The following is a 16,490-nucleotide window of genomic DNA, read 5'->3' on the forward strand; positions in this document are numbered from 1 at the left end:
CCACAGCGTTAACATTGACCTCCTTCATGACCCCTGTCATCTCACCTCCTCCTCTTCCTCTCTCCATCTCTCCTCCTCTCCCTCTCTCTATCTCTCCTCTCCTCCTCTCCCCTTCTCCTCCTCCTCTCTCCCCTTCTCCTCCTCCTCTCTCCCCTTCTCCTCTCCTTCTCCTCCTCCTCTCCATCTCTCCTTCTCCTCCTCCTCTCCATCTCTCCTCCTCCTCCTCCTCTCCATCTCTCCTCCTCCTCCTCCTCTCCATCTCTCCTTCTCCTCCTCTCTCGTCCCCGCAATCCTCTTCCTTTTTCCTCTCTCTCTCTCCCCTGTTCCGCTTTTACTCCCTCTCTCCCCCAATCAACTGTCTCTCCTTCCTCTCTTCCCATCTCCCCCTCTTACTCCCACCTACCCAACAGAAGTTTTCTCAGGACCCAGTCACCACTACGCTGGGTGGTTTCTCCAAGGTGACCAACTACCTGTTTGATGCGTTCCGGGGTCCAGACGCGGAGCTACTGCAGCAGAGGCCCGTCGGGGAGGTGGCTGACCTGCTGAATGAGTCCATACCAGGACTGGACATCAACCAGCTGGAGGAACCAGGCTTTGAGGTTATCACCAAGGTGAGTTAGAGTAGACACTGGGAGTGAATGCACATACTCACATACTCTCACACACATACTCACACACACACACACACACACACACACACACACACACACACACACACACACACACACACTCTGGAACTGGAAAATGGCGCCGGAAGAAATGGCAGTAGTTTTACAGGCGCCCAACCAATTGTGCTATTATGTGGTTGTTATTTGTATCTTACGGCAAAAAAAGAGCTTCTGGATATCAGGACAGCATCACTCACCTCGGATTAGACTGATGTTTTTCTTCAACAAGCAGACGTACAGGACATTCTCCAAACACCCGACAAGGCCAACATCCCCGTTATTTGCAAGAGGAAGAGACGCAGGTACAGAGGCGCAGGTACAGGGGCGCAGGTACAGGGGCGCAGGTACAGGGGCGCAGGTACAGGGGCGCAGGTACAGGGGCGCAGGTACAGAGGACACAGAGCGGGATGCCTTGTGAGGATCCGCAGAAGGTGCGTGGGAAAGCTGCCGTTACCGTAAATATTACTCGCCAACGTGCAATCATTGGACAATCAATTAGGCGAGGTACGATCACGAATATCCTACCAACGGGACATCAAAAACTGTAATATCCTATGTTTGCACCGGCTAGATAGAACAGCACACTCCGGTAAGACGAGGGGGGGGGGGGGGGGGGGGGGGGGGGCGGTCTGTGTGTATTTGTAACCAGCTGGTGCACGAAATCTAAGGAAGTCTCTAGATTTTGCTCGCCTGAAGTAGAGTATATTGTGATAAATTGCAGGCCACACTACTTGCCTAGAGAGTTTAAAGCTATACTTTTCGTGGCTGTTTATTTACCACCACAGACAGATGCTGGCACTAAGACTGCACTCAGTCAGCTGTATAAGGAAATAAGCAAACAGGAAACCACTCACCCAGAGGCAGTGCTCCTAGTGGCCGGAGACTGTAATGCAGGGAAACTTAAATCAGTTCTACCAAATTTCTATCAACATATTAAATGTGCAACCAGAGGGAAAAAAATTCTAGATCACCTTTACACCACACACAGAGACGCGTACCAAGCTCTCCCTCGCCTTCCATTCGGTAAATCCGACCACAACTCTATCCTCCTTACAAGCAAAGATTAAATTAGGATGCACCTGCCATTTGGGACAGCTGCCTGCCATCCAGGACCTCTACACCAGGCGGTGTCAGAGGAAGGCCCTAAAAACTGTCAAAGACACCAGCCTCCCCCGTCATAGACTGTTCTCTCTACTACCGCACGGCAAGCGGTACCGGAGTGCCAAGTCTAGGACAAAAAGGCTTCTCAACAGTTTTTACCCCCAAGCCATAAAACTCCTGAACAGGTAATCAAATGGCTACCTGGACTATTTGCATTGTGTGCCCCCCCCCCCCCAACCCCTCTTTTTACGCTACTGCTACTCATAATCACTTTAACTATACATTCATGTACATACTACCTCAATTGGCCTGACCAACCAGTGCTCCCGCACATTGGCTACCCGGGCTATCTGCATTGTGTCCCGCCACTCACCACCCGCCAACCCCTCTTTTACGCTACTGCTACTCTCTGTTTATCATATATGCATAGTCACTTTAACCATATCTACATGTACATACTACTTCAATCAGCCCGACTAACCGGTGGCTGTATGTAGCCTCGCTGCTGTATGTAGCCTCGCTGCTGTATGTAGCCTCGCTGCTGTATGTAGCCTCGCTGCTGTATGTAGCCTCGCTGCTGTATGTAGCCTCGCTGCTGTATGTAGCCTCGCTGCTGTATGTAGCCTCGCTGCTGTATGTAGCCTCGCTGCTGTATGTAGCCTCGCTGCTGTATGTAGCCTCGCTGCTGTATATAGCTTCGCTACTGTTATTCTTCACTGTCTTTTTACTGTTGTTTTATTTCTTTACCTACCTATTGTTCACCTAATACCTTTTTTGCACCATAGGTTAGAGCCTGTAAGTAAGCATATCACTGTACGGTCTACACCTGTTGTGTTCAGCGCACGTGACAAACTTTGATTTGATTTGACATGTCTTGGAGATAAAGACAGGCTTAGGAAACACATACAGGTGATCAGACCGTGTTTAACGTCTCCAGAACCACATCAATATGACCTACTGTAGCAATCTTGTGAGGTGTGAAGCACGGCTGCTTACTGCCTAGTGCCCACCTGTCTCACTGGCTAGATGGGACTCTCAGCCAGGACCCGAGCAGACTGGCTAGATGGGACTCTCAGCCAGGACCAGTGCAGACTGGCTAGATGGGACTCTCAGCCAGGACCCGAGCAGACTGGCTAGATGGGACTCTCAGCCAGGACCCGTGCAGACTGGCTAGATGGGACTCTCAGCCAGGACCCGTGCAGACTGGCTAGATGGGACTCTCAGCCAGGACCCGTGCAGACTGGCTAGATGGGACTCTCAGCCAGGACCCGAGCAGACTGGCTAGATGGGACTCTCAGCCAGGACCCGAGCAGACTGGCTAGATGGGACTCTCAGCCAGGACCCGAGCAGACTGGCTAGATGGGACGCTCAGACAGAAGTTCCCTTTTTCCTCACACAGACACAGCTCTACCGTCTGTCTCCATTTAAACCAGGAGGTTGTGTTAACAGCCACCCAGTTCCTCTCTAATTGCCTCTCTGTTTTAATTAGAAGTGACCCTCTGCTCTCAGCGTTGCCAAGGCAACCTGCGCTGCTAGCTAGCCTCTCCTCTCCACAGGTGTGGTTGAGTGTGACGTTGGATGACACGTGCTTTGCTAAACATAGGAATAGTCACCACACACAACCCACTCAGTGGAATGCCACCCAGAGTGGAACGGCAAAATGGCACACTCACTGTGCTTCTCAGAAATGGCTGGAAATGAGATATCCACAGAATTTTTTTTTGTTTCTCAGTAGGTCTGTAGGACAGAGTGGGGACATCGGTAGGACAGAGTGGGGACATCGGTAGGACAGAGTGGGGACATCGGTAGGACAGAGGGGGGACAGAGGGGGGACATCGGTAGGACAGAGTGGGGACATCGGTAGGACAGAGTGGGGACATCGGTAGGACAGAGTGGGGACATCGGTAGGACAGAGTGGGGACATCGGTAGGACAGAGTGGGGACATCGGTAGGACAGAGTGGGGACATCGGTAGGTCTGAATCACCTCCTCCTGGTTCTTTTATTTATTGATTTCACCTTTATTTAACCAGGTAGACAAGTTGAGAACAAGTTCTCATTTACAACTGCGACCGGGCCAAGAATAAAGCAAAGCAGTGCGAAACAAACAACAACACAGAGTTACACATGGAGTAAAACAAACATACAGTCAATAATACAGTTGAAAAATAAGTCTATATACAATGTGAGCAAGGGAGGTAAAGGCAAAAAAAAGGCCATGGTGGCGAAGTAAATACAATATAGCAAGTAAAACACTGGAATGGTAGATTTGCAGTGGAAGAATGTGCAAAGTAGAGATAGAAATAATGGGGTGCAAAGGAGCTAAATAAATAAATAAATACAGTAGGGGGAGAGGTAGTTGTTTGGGCTAAATTATAGATGGGCTATGTACAGGTGCAGTAATCTGTGAGCTGCTCTGACAGCTGGTGCTTAAAGCTAGTAGGGAGATAAGTGTTTCCAGTTTCAGAGATACAGGTCGCAGTGGTGGGTAGTATATGGGGCTTTGGTGACAAAACGGATGGCACTGTGATAGACTGCATCCAATTTATTGAGTAGGGTATTGGAGGCTATTTTGTAAATGACATCGCCGAAGTTGAGGATCGGTAGGATGGTCAGTTTTACGAGGGTATGAGGGTTTTCCTGACTAGGTCTCCCCTTTCAACATCAGGACTGTTTTCCTCAACTGACTAGGTCTCCCCTTTCAACATCAGGACTGTTTTCCTCAACTGACTAGGTCTCCCCTTTCAACATCAGGACTGTTTTCCTCAACTGACTAGATCTCCCCTTTCAACATCAGGACTGTTTTCCTCAACTGACTAGGTCTCCCCTTTTAACATCAGGACTGTTTTCCTCAACTGACTAGATCTCCCCTTCCAACATCAGGACTGTTTTCCTCAACTGACTAGGTCTCCCCTTTTAACATCAGGACTGTTTTCCTCAACTGACTAGGTCTCCCCATCCCCTATCCCATTTTTCAGATACTTTTATCAAAACAGACTTACACTCAGTCATGTGCATACATTTAACATATGGGAGGCTCCAGCGAAAATCTAACCAACTACCCTTGGCATTGCAAGCGCCATGTGTTCTCAATCTACCTGGTTTAAATAAAGGTTTATACATTATTTAAATAGATCTGTGGTGGGTAAATAGTAAATAAATTAGACCTCTTTCTCTCGCGCGCGCACACACACACACACACTTCGATTGGCTGATGATGCAGTGTGTAACCTCTGAGTCGCGCAGGAATGCAACGCACGCCAGATTTTTTTAATTAGATTTTGATTACATGAACCTCCTGGCTGGCCACTTTATTACCTTGTGGAAATCATTAGAAAAGAGGGAGGACGATCAATAGTGTAAATATGCTGCTTTACCTTTTAAAACAACCTCTGTATAAAGAGCCACACTATACGAAGTTGATCAGATATGCAGCTTTGAAGGTCCCCAAGAACACAGTGGCCGTCGTCATTTATTAAATGGAAGTAGTTTGGAACCACCAAGACTCTTCCAGGAGCTGGCCGCCCGGCCAAATTGAGCAAATGGGGGAGAAGGGCCTTGGTCAGGGAGGTGACCAAGAACCCGATGGTCACTCTGACAGAGCTCCACGGTTCCAGACGGACAACCATCTCTGCAGCACTCCACCATTCAGGCCTTTATGGTAGAGTGGTCAGACAGAAGCCAATCCTCAGTAAAAGACACATGACAGCCCGCTTGGAGTTTGCCAAAAGGTACCTAAAGGACTCTCAGACCATGAGAAACAAGATTCTCTGGTCTGATGAAACCAAGATTGAACTCTTTGGCCTGAATGCCAAGTGTCACGTCTGGAGGAAACCTGGCACCATCCCTACGGTGAAGCATGGTGATGGCAGCATCATACTGTGGGGATGTTTTTCAGCGGCAGGGCCTGGGAGACTAGTCAGGATCGAGGGAAGGATGAACGGAGCAGAGATCCTACAGAGAGATCCTTGATGAAACCTGCTCCAGAGTACTCAGGACCTCAGACTGGGGCGAAGGTTCACCTTCCAACAGGACGACCCATAAGCACACAGCCAAGACAATGCAGGAGTGTCTTCGAGACAAGTCTCTGAATGTCTGAGTGGTCCAGCCAAGAGCCCAGACATCTCTGGAGAAACCTGAAAATAGCTGTGCAGCGACGCTCCCCATCCAACCTGACAGAGCTTGAGAGGATCTGCTGAGAAGAATGGGAGAAACTCCCCAAATACAGGTGTGCCAAGCTTGGAGCATCATACCCAAGAAGACTCAAGGCTGTAATCGCTGACAAAGATGCTTTAACAAAGTATTGTGTAAAGGGTCTGAATACTTATGGAAATGTGAAATGCCAGTGTTTATTAAAAAAAATCAAAACATTTTAAAACTTGTTTTTGCTTTTTCATTATGGGGTATTGTGTATAGATTGATGAGGGAAAAAAATGATATAATCCATTTTAGAATAAGGCTGTAAAGTAACAAAATGTGGAGAAAGTCGACGGGTCTGAGTACTATCTGAATCCACTGTATGTAGAAGCTTCGTGGACTCTCTCTTGTTCTGTTTATACAACCCACACCTTCAGCAAAATATTTTCACAGACATGAGAAAAGTTATTCCTAAATCTCTTCCTAGTTATTTTCCAATGAAGGCTTAACAAAATAGCGTTTTATATTGTGTATTAGCTGGCTGGATGTTGGATAGTTATGGTGCTGCATGCACACACACACACACACACACACACACACACACACACACACACACACACACACACACACACACACACACACACACATCCCTGCTTATCACAAAGCTCATGAATTATTGACTCCTATTTACAGTCCATCCTTCTCTCCCCCCCTCCCTTATCAGCCCTGTCCCCATGGAAACAGCTCTCCGCTTCGTAGCTTAGGCTTTAGTTAGTCTGTCTTTCTTCCTGGCTGACTCCGCTTCTTCTATCTCTATCTCTCTGAGCAGAACTGTTCAATTGACTTAAGTGGCTGAAATGAGGACAGAGTGTAGTAGCTACTGTACCAGGCTGTTGGCCTGGCAAACAGAACATCACACAGCTGTCAATTGGACATGTGTGTGTAGGCTAGTGCTGGACACAGTTTTATATATGACGCACACACACACACACACACACACATTAGAAATAGTGTTTTAAATGATTTCCATTTAAAACGGCCACAACATAACGATTGGTCCAGCCAGAGCTTGGGGTTCTGTTGGATTTCAACGGGGTCGTGACCCTCATGACTTGGACTTGACACCCCTTATCCTGTCTCTCTCTCTTTCTCTGTCTCTCTCTCTTTCTCTGTCTCTCTCTCTTTCTCTGTCTCTCTCTCTTTCTCTGTCTCTCTCTCTCTCTTTCTCTCTCTCTCTCTCTCTCTTTCTCTCTCTCTCCTCTCTTTCTGTCTCTCTCTTTCTGTCTCTTTCTCTCTCTCTCTCTGTCTCTCTCTCTCTTTCTCTGTCTCTCTCTCTTTCTCTGTCTCTCTCTTTCTCTGTCTCTCTCTCTTTCTCTGTCTCTCTCTCTCTCTTTCTCTCTCTCTCTCTCTCTTTCTCTCTCTCTTTCTCTCTCTCTTTCTCTGTCTCTCTCTCGGCTTTATTGGCTATATTGGCATGGGAAACATATGTTAACATTGCCAAAGCAAGTGAAATAGTTAAACAATTTACAGTGAACATATGTCTATATACAGTGTTGTAATGATGTGCAAATGGTTAATACAGAAGGGAAAATAAATTAACATTTTAATATGGGTTGTATTTACAATGGTGTTTGTTCTTCACTGGTTGCCCTTTTCTTGTGGCAACAGGTCACAAATCTTGTTGCTGTGATGGCGCACTGTGGAATTTCACCCAGTAGATATGGGAGTTTATCAAAATTGGCTTTGTTGATTTGTGTGATCTGAGGGAAATATGTGTCTCTAGTATGGTCATACATTTGGCAGGAGGTTAGGAAGTGCAGCTCAGTTTCCACCTCATTTTCTGCAACTGTGTACTCACTGTTTAGGGCAAAATAGCGTTCTAGTTTGCTCTGTTTTTTTGTTAATTACTGGACACATTGAAAATAGTCATCTTTTTGTTTTCTCATGATTTGGTTGGGTCTAATTGTGTTGCTGTCCTGGGGCTCTGTGGGGTCTGTTGGTGTTTGTGAACAGAGCCCCAGGATCAGCTTGTTTTCTATGGTGTCTCTATGGCCAGGCTATGGTCACTAAGTCTGACCTTCCATGTGTCTCTATGGCCAGGCTATGGTCACTAAGTCTGACCTTCCATATTTTCTATGGTGTCTCTATAGCCAAGCTATGGTCACTAAGTCTGACCTTCCATGTTTTCTATGGTGTCTCTATGGCCAGGCTATGGTCACTAAGTCTGACCTTCCATGTTTTCTATGGTGTCTCTATAGCCAGGCTATGGTCACTAAGTCTGACCTTCCATATTTTCTATGGTGTCTCTATAGCCAGGCTATGAGTTTTTATCAGTCACTGAGTTTTTACGTTGTTAATGTCTTTCTTTGTTTAAATTCTTAGATTTTGACAAGGTGTTTTGCTAATTTGATATCTCAGTCCCCTCCCTCCTCTCTATGGTGTGTTATTGGTGTAGCAGTAACATGCGTAGGTAATGCAGTATTTCCATACTCTCCCTCCCTGGTAGATTGATCTTGGCGTGCGGCCAGCAGTCCGGCGTAGGGAGCCTGTTGGGGCTGAAGAGTGGAACACCAACATGGGCCCTGAGGGACGCATGAGGAACATCTCACACCTCAAACAGACCATATTCAAAGGGGTAAGGAACACCTCAAACAGACCATATTCAAAGGGGTAAGGAACACCTCAAACAGACCATATTCAAAGGGGTAAGGAACACCTCAAACAGACCATATTCAAAGGGGTAAGGAACACGTGGGGCCAGGAACCAGCTAAAGACAGTATGATGTAACACACTGAAACACCAGGATGTAACACACTGAAACACCAGGATGTAACACACTGAAACACCAGGAACCAACTAAATACAGCAGGATATAACACACTGAAACACCAGGAACCAACTAAATACAGCAGGATATAACACACTGAAACACCAGGATGTAACACACTGAAACACCAGGAACCAACTAAATACAGCAGGATATAACACACTGAAACACCAGGAACCAACTAAATACACCAGGATATAACACACTGAAACACCAGGATGTAACACACTGAAACACCAGGAACCAACTAAATACAGCAGGATATAACACACTGAAACACCAGGATATAACACACTGAAACACCAGGATATAACACACTGAAACACCAGGATATAACACACTGAAACACCAGGAACCAACTAAGTACAGCAGGATATAACACACTGAAACACCAGGATATAACACACTGAAACACCAGGAACCAACTAAGTACAGCAGGATATAACACACTGAAACACCAGGATATAACACACTGAAACACCAGGAACCAACTAAATACAGCAGGATATAACACACTGAAACACCAGGAACCAACTAAATACAGCAGGATGTAACACACTGAAACACCAGGAACCAACTAAATACAGCAGGATGTAACACACTGAAACACCAGGAACCAACTAAATACAGCAGGATGTAACACACTGAAACACCAGGAACCAACTAAATACAGCAGGATGTAACACACTGAAACACCAGGAACCAACTAAATACAGCAGGATATAACACACTGAAACACCAGGAACCAACTAAATACAGCAGGATATAACACACTGAAACACCAGGAACAAACGGGACAGTCTCTGTATCTCACACACACACCACACACACACGCCCTCTGCTGTTAATTAAGAGAGTAGCAACAGCACAAACCCATCAGTGCTTTTAATTCCTACATATACTGTTCATCCTTGACAGAGCTAGCTACAGTAGCTCATCCATACTGCATTGTGAGTCTATGGCCTATGGTTCTGGCCTTGAGCAGTGAGGCAGAACACTCATTAAAGGCAGTATCTGAGGCCTCTGTAGTCTCTCTACATGAAGGATATAGAAGTGGGGGTCAGCCGCGTTTCAGAGATTGTTTTGTCTCCCGACATCGCCTCTCTCTCTGACGCAACAGTTGGAAGTCGAAGGCTGAGTTGAAACTGGAATAGCTCTGTTAGGCCTGTTTTGTTTGTTACTTACTGTAGGACTGTGGAAATAAAAGCTGTCTGTCTCTCTCCTCTTTTACTTTCTCTCTCTCCCTCCCCATCCCTCTTTCTGTCTCTCCGTCCCTCCTAGGGTCTGTGTCATGTGTTGAGGAAGGAGGGATGGAAGTTTCTGCTGGGCTACTTCCCCTGGGACAGCACCCAGGAGGAGAGGAGTCGTCTGACCGAGAGGAAAACGTAAGAGACTCTCCTACTCATTAGGAGGAAACCGTGAGAGAGACACTCCTACTCATTAGGAGACTGGGAGCTCCTCCATGGTTGACATATGCTCTCTGTCAGATCTGCATCATAACAGCACTGTTGATATAATACTAGGACAGGAAAACCCAACAACTCTCACTTCATGTTGTCTTTGTGCTCGTAGAGAGATCTTCACAACGTTTTATGAATCAGTACGCTTTACATTTACAAGTAACATGACTTGTATTTAAGAATGACTAATACATTTCAGTTTGAAAACAAATGTTGCTGTTCAGATGGCGTTGAGAGCACTGTGTGAAGAGAGTACTAGTTCTCATAGCACAGTACCGGGTTATGTTGCTGTTCAGATGGCGTTGAGAGCACTGTGTGAAGAGAGTACTAGTTCTCATAGCACAGCACCGGGTTATGTTGCTGTTCAGATGGCGTTGAGAGCACTGTGTGAAGAGAGTACTAGTTCTCATAGCACAGCACCGGGTTATGTTGCTGTTCAGATGGCGTTGAGAGCACTGTGTGAAGAGAGTACTAGTTCTCATAGCACAGCACCGGGTTATGTTGCTGTTCAGATGGCGTTGAGAGCACTGTGTGAAGAGAGTACTAGTTCTCATAGCACAGCACCGGGTTATGTTGCTGTTCAGATGGCGTTGAGAGCACTGTGTGAAGAGAGTACTAGTTCTCATAGCACAGCACCCGGTTATGTTGAAAACCAGCTGAAGGGAAGTGGTCCTTACTGTTCTGTTTAAACGTCACACAGTCAACACACCCTGAATGAGGGCTGGGAATTGTCAGGGACCTCACGATACGATATGATGACGATACGATATGATGACGATATGATCACGATACGATATGATCATGATCGCGATATGATCACGATATGATTATGATCAAGATACGATATGATCACGATACGATATGATCACGATATGATATGATCACGATACGATATGATCACGATACTTATGTGCTGATTCTATATGTATTACGATTCGATATTTGCGATTTGCGAACTAATTGTCTTTTTGATCAGTCATGGAAATAACTACTGAAAACACGTTGGGTCACTATTTAAAGGTCCAATGCAACTGTTTTTTGTTGTTGTCTCAATATCAAATTATTTCTGGGAAACAATGATGTACCTTACTGTGATTGTTTTAAATTAAAATGGGCAAAAAGAAACCAAAAAATGTTCTTCTCAAGCAAGAATTTAGCCAGGACGTTCTGGAAGTAGTCTGAGTGAGGGGGAACTGAAAACGAGCTGTTATTGGCAGAGAGGTTTGGAACTCGCTATCTTATTGGTCTATTAACTAATTTAAGGCCAAAAACTCCATCCCACCAAAACAGCTGGAAATTTCAGGCAGTCTTTTCAAACAGCTCTTACACTAAAATGGCATTATAATTTTCACAATATTATTCCAACTTCAAAATCAAGTTTTTGACTGCACTGGGCTTTTAAAAAGAAGATGGAGAACAAGCTATAGGACAAAATACCAGTGTTTTGGCACAGGTAAAGTGAACTAGCGCTAGCTAACACTACCTAGCAAAATCAAAAAATAGATACATTTATATATTTTTTACTTGGAGTCAAGGTATCTATAATATGGTCCAAAGTAATATTGCGATATGTAACTCGATTTTCCCTCTATCACCTAATGTAATGTGAAATATTTTCTGTCGTCTCACTCCTTTACTTTCCTCTCTTTCCTCAGGGAAAAGTACTTATTCCCCCTCTCTTCTCATCCTCAGGGATAAGTACTTATTCCCTCTCTCCTCATCCTCAGGGATGAGTACTTATTCCCCCTCTCTTCTCATCCTCTTTCCTCAGGGATGAGTACTTATTCCCCCTCTCTTCTCATCCTCTTTCCTCAGGGATGAGTACTTATTCCCCCTCTCTTCTCATCCTCTTCCCTCAGGGATGAGTACTTATTCCCCCTCTCTTCTCATCCTCTTCCCTCAGGGATGAGTACTTATTCCCCCTCTCTTCTCATCCTCTTTCCTCAGGGATGAGTACTTATTCCCCCTCTCTTCTCATCCTCTTCCCTCAGGGATGAGTACTTATTCCCCCTCTCTTCTCATCCTCTTTCCTCAGGGATGAGTACGTATTCCCCCTCTTCTCATCCTCTTTCCTCAGGGATGAGTACGTATTCCCCCTCTCCTCATCCTCTTTCCTCAAGGATGAGTACTTATTCCCCCTCTCTTCTCATCCTCTTTCCTCAGGGATGAGTACTTATTCCCCCTCTCCTCATCCTCTTTCCTCAGGGATGAGTACTTATTCCCCCTCTCTTCTCATCCTCTTTCCTCAGGGATGAGTACGTATTCCCCCTCTCCTCATCCTCTTTCCTCAGGGATGAGTACTTATTCCCCCTCTCCTCATCCTCTTTCCTCAGGGATGAGTACTTATTCCCTCTCTTCTCATCCTCTTTCCTCAGGGATGAGTACGTATTCCCCCTCTCTTCTCATCCTCTTTCCTCAGGGATGAGTACTTATTCCCTCTCTTCTCATCCTCTCTTCTCATCCTCTTTCCTCAGGGATAAGTACTTATTCCCCTCTTCTCATCCTCTTCCCTCAGGGATGAGTACGTATTCCCCCTCTCCTCATCCTCTTTCCTCAGGGATGAGTACTTATTCCCCCTCTTCTCATCCTCTTTCCTCAGGGATGAGTACTTATTCCCCCTCTCCTCATCCTCTTTCCTCAGGGATGAGTACTTATTCCCCCTCTCCTCATCCTCTTTCCTCAGGGATGAGTACTTATTCCCTCTCTTCTCATCCTCTTTCCTCAGGGATGAGTACTTATTCCCTCTCTTCTCATCCTCTTTCCTCAGGGATGAGTACTTATTCCCTCTCTTCTCATCCTCTTTCCTCAGGGATGAGTACTTATTCCCCCTCTCTTCTCATCCTCTCTTCTCATCCTCTTTCCTCAGGGATGAGTACTTATTCCCCCTCTCTTCTCATCCTCTTTCCTCAGGGATGAGTACTTATTCCCCCTCTCTTCTCATCCTCTTTCCTCAGGGATGAGTACTTATTCCCCCTCTCTTCTCATCCTCTTCCATCAGGGATGAGTACTTATTCCCCCTCTCTTCTCATCCTCTTCCCTCAGGGATGAGTACTTATTCCCCCTCTCTTCTCATCCTCTTCCCTCAGGGATGAGTACTTATTCCCCCTCTCTTCTCATCCTCTTTCCTCAGGGATGAGTACTTATTCCCCCTCTCTTCTCATCCTCTTCCCTCAGGGATGAGTACTTATTCCCCCTCTCTTCTCATCCTCTTTCCTCAGGGATGAGTACTTATTCCCCCTCTCTTCTCATCCTCTTTCCTCAGGGATGAGTACGTATTCCCCCTCTCCTCATCCTCTTTCCTCAAGGATGAGTACTTATTCCCCCTCTCTTCTCATCCTCTTTCCTCAGGGATGAGTACTTATTCCCCCTCTCCTCATCCTCTTTCCTCAGGGATGAGTACTTATTCCCCCTCTCTTCTCATCCTCTTTCCTCAGGGATGAGTACGTATTCCCCCTCTCCTCATCCTCTTTCCTCAGGGATGAGTACTTATTCCCCCTCTCCTCATCCTCTTTCCTCAGGGATGAGTACTTATTCCCTCTCTTCTCATCCTCTTTCCTCAGGGATGAGTACTTATTCCCCCTCTCTTCTCATCCTCTTTCCTCAGGGATGAGTACTTATTCCCTCTCTTCTCATCCTCTCTTCTCATCCTCTTTCCTCAGGGATGAGTACGTATTCCCCCTCTCCTCATCCTCTTTCCTCAGGGATGAGTACTTATTCCCCCTCTTCTCATCCTCTTTCCTCAGGGATGAGTACTTATTCCCCCTCTCTTCTCATCCTCTTTCCTCAGGGATGAGTACTTATTCCCCCTCTCCTCATCCTCTTTCCTCAGGGATGAGTACTTATTCCCTCTCTTCTCATCCTCTTTCCTCAGGGATGAGTACTTATTCCCTCTCTTCTCATCCTCTTTCCTCAGGGATGAGTACTTATTCCCTCTCTTCTCATCCTCTTTCCTCAGGGATGAGTACTTATTCCCCCTCTTCTCATCCTCTTTCCTCAGGGATGAGTACTTATTCCCCCTCTCTTCTCATCCTCTTTCCTCAGGGATGAGTACTTATTCTCCCTCTTCTCATCCTCTTTCCTCAGGGATGAGTACTTATTCCCTCTCTTCTCATCCTCTTTCCTCAGGGATGAGTACTTATTCCCTCTCTTCTCATCCTCTTTCCTCAGGGATGAGTACTTATTCCCCCTCTTCTCATCCTCTTTCCTCAGGGATGAGTACTTATTCCCCCTCTCTTCTCATCCTCTTTCCTCAGGGATGAGTACTTATTCCCCCTCTCTTCTCATCCTCTTTCCTCAGGGATGAGTACTTATTCCCCCTCTCTTCTCATCCTCTCTTCTCATCCTCTTTCCTCAGGGATGAGTACTTATTCTCCCCCTCTCTTCTCATCCTCTCTTCTCATCCTCTTTCCTCAGGGATGAGTACTTATTCCCCCTCTCTTCTCATCCTCTTTCCTCAGGGATGAGTACTTATTCTCCCTCTCTTCTCATCCTCTTTCCTCAGGGATGAGTACTTATTCCCCCTCTCTTCTCATCCTCTTTCCTCAGGGATGAGTACTTATTCCCCCTCTCTTCTCATCCTCTCTTATCCTCTTTCCTCAGGGATGAGTACTTATTCCCCCTCTCTTCTCATCCTCTTTCCTCAGGGATGAGTACTTATTCCCCCTCTCTTCTCATCCTCTTTCCTCAGGGATGAGTACTTATTCCCCCTCTCTTCTCATCCTCTCTTCTCATCCTCTTTCCTCAGGGATGAGTACTTATTCCCCCTCTCTTCTCATCCTCTTTCCTCAGGGATGAGTACTTATTCCCCCTCTCTTCTCATCCTCTCTTCTCGTCCTCTTTCCTCAGGGATGAGTACTTATTCCCCCTCTCTTCTCATCCTCTTTCCTCAGGGATGAGTACTTATTCCCCCTCTCTCCTCATCCTCTTTCCTCAGGGATGAGTACTTCCGTATGAAGCTCCAGTGGAAGTCAGTGAGTGAGGAGCAGGAGAAACACAACAGCATGTTTAGAGACCACAGGAGTCTAATAGGTAATCACCATCATCATCATCACTTCTAACAGAATGTTAGTCAGGAGTCTAATAGGTAATCACCATCATCATCATCACTAATAACAGAATGTTAGTTAGGAGTCTAATAGGTCATCTTCATCATCATCACTCTGTCTGGGGGGGCTCTGTCTGGGGTTGTTGGAGAAGCCAGAAGCCAGTTTTCCCTTCTAACCGATGGACAATAGTTGTATTCCATTGGTCTGACAGTAGGATGGTTACGTGGTTTGAACAATGGGCACTGTGACAAACAGGAGACCTTTCCAATATGTTAATGAGTTAGACTCCTTGTTCCAACAGCCTCAGTCAGCAACTTAACTCCCCCCCCCCCACAGCCAGTGAAGAACAAAAGTTGGCCACATTTGTCCGGGTCTGAACCCCAAACTGCTCAGCAAAAACCATTTGAAACAAAGTGTGACACCTTTCCTAGTTTAGCTACTTGAAGTCTGAGCTGAGACTGGAATCAATCTGGCTCCCATCGGATCAGCCCCGTGTTTTATTTATTCAATATTCCATCAGCGTCGTCAGCCTGTAGAACCCAGCCCCGTGGCCGCGTCCCAAATGACATCTTATACCCTGTATATAGTGCACTACTTTTGACCTGAGCCCTATGTCCACTAAATAGGCAGTAGGTTGTCATTTGGGACAGGGCCCATGTCAGCCAGGTAATGGGATCTCATCTCCTCCTGATCGTTGAGGAATGATCCATACTGGATCTGGCTGGCTCCTCAATGGACTTGGCATTTCTGTTCTCTCCGTCTCGTTATTCTCTCTCTCTCCCTCTCTGAGTCGCTCCCCCCTTCTATTCAAAGGATTGAAATTAGGCTCCGGTTGTAACAGGGTTAGAGTTGTGTGCTCTCTGTAAATGTCAGCTGAAATGAATATGGAAATGAGCGGCGGCTGGCACGGAGAAATGCTGAACTGTTTGAAGTGCTTCTGATTTCAACTCCTGGTAGTAAACTTTATGTCTGAGGACAATCGGGCAGACCAGACCAGTGGTGAAGTCGGGGCCTGTATTCATAAAGCGTCTCTGAGTTGGGAGTGCTGATCTACGATCAGGTTCCTTCTGTCCATGTCATCTGACCCTCCTATTCTTTATGAATACTGGTGGCTGTTAGTTCCCTCTGCAGAGAAAGACCCTCCTATTCTTTATGAATACTGGTGGCTGTTAGTTCCCTCTACAGAAGAAAGACCCTCCTATTCTTTATGAATACTGGTGGCTGTTAGTTCCCTCTACAGAAGAAAGACCCTC

General features: G+C 46.2%; 1 pseudogene; it reads left to right on the forward strand.

The window, feature by feature from the left end:
- LOC129844896 (TBC1 domain family member 15-like) overlaps nucleotides 1-16,490 on the forward strand; it is a 72,912-nt pseudogene that overhangs the window by 30,857 nt on the left and 25,565 nt on the right.

This window comes from Salvelinus fontinalis, unplaced genomic scaffold (assembly GCF_029448725.1).
Source record: "Salvelinus fontinalis isolate EN_2023a unplaced genomic scaffold, ASM2944872v1 scaffold_0247, whole genome shotgun sequence".
In the NCBI taxonomy this organism is placed as follows: domain Eukaryota; kingdom Metazoa; phylum Chordata; class Actinopteri; order Salmoniformes; family Salmonidae; genus Salvelinus; species Salvelinus fontinalis.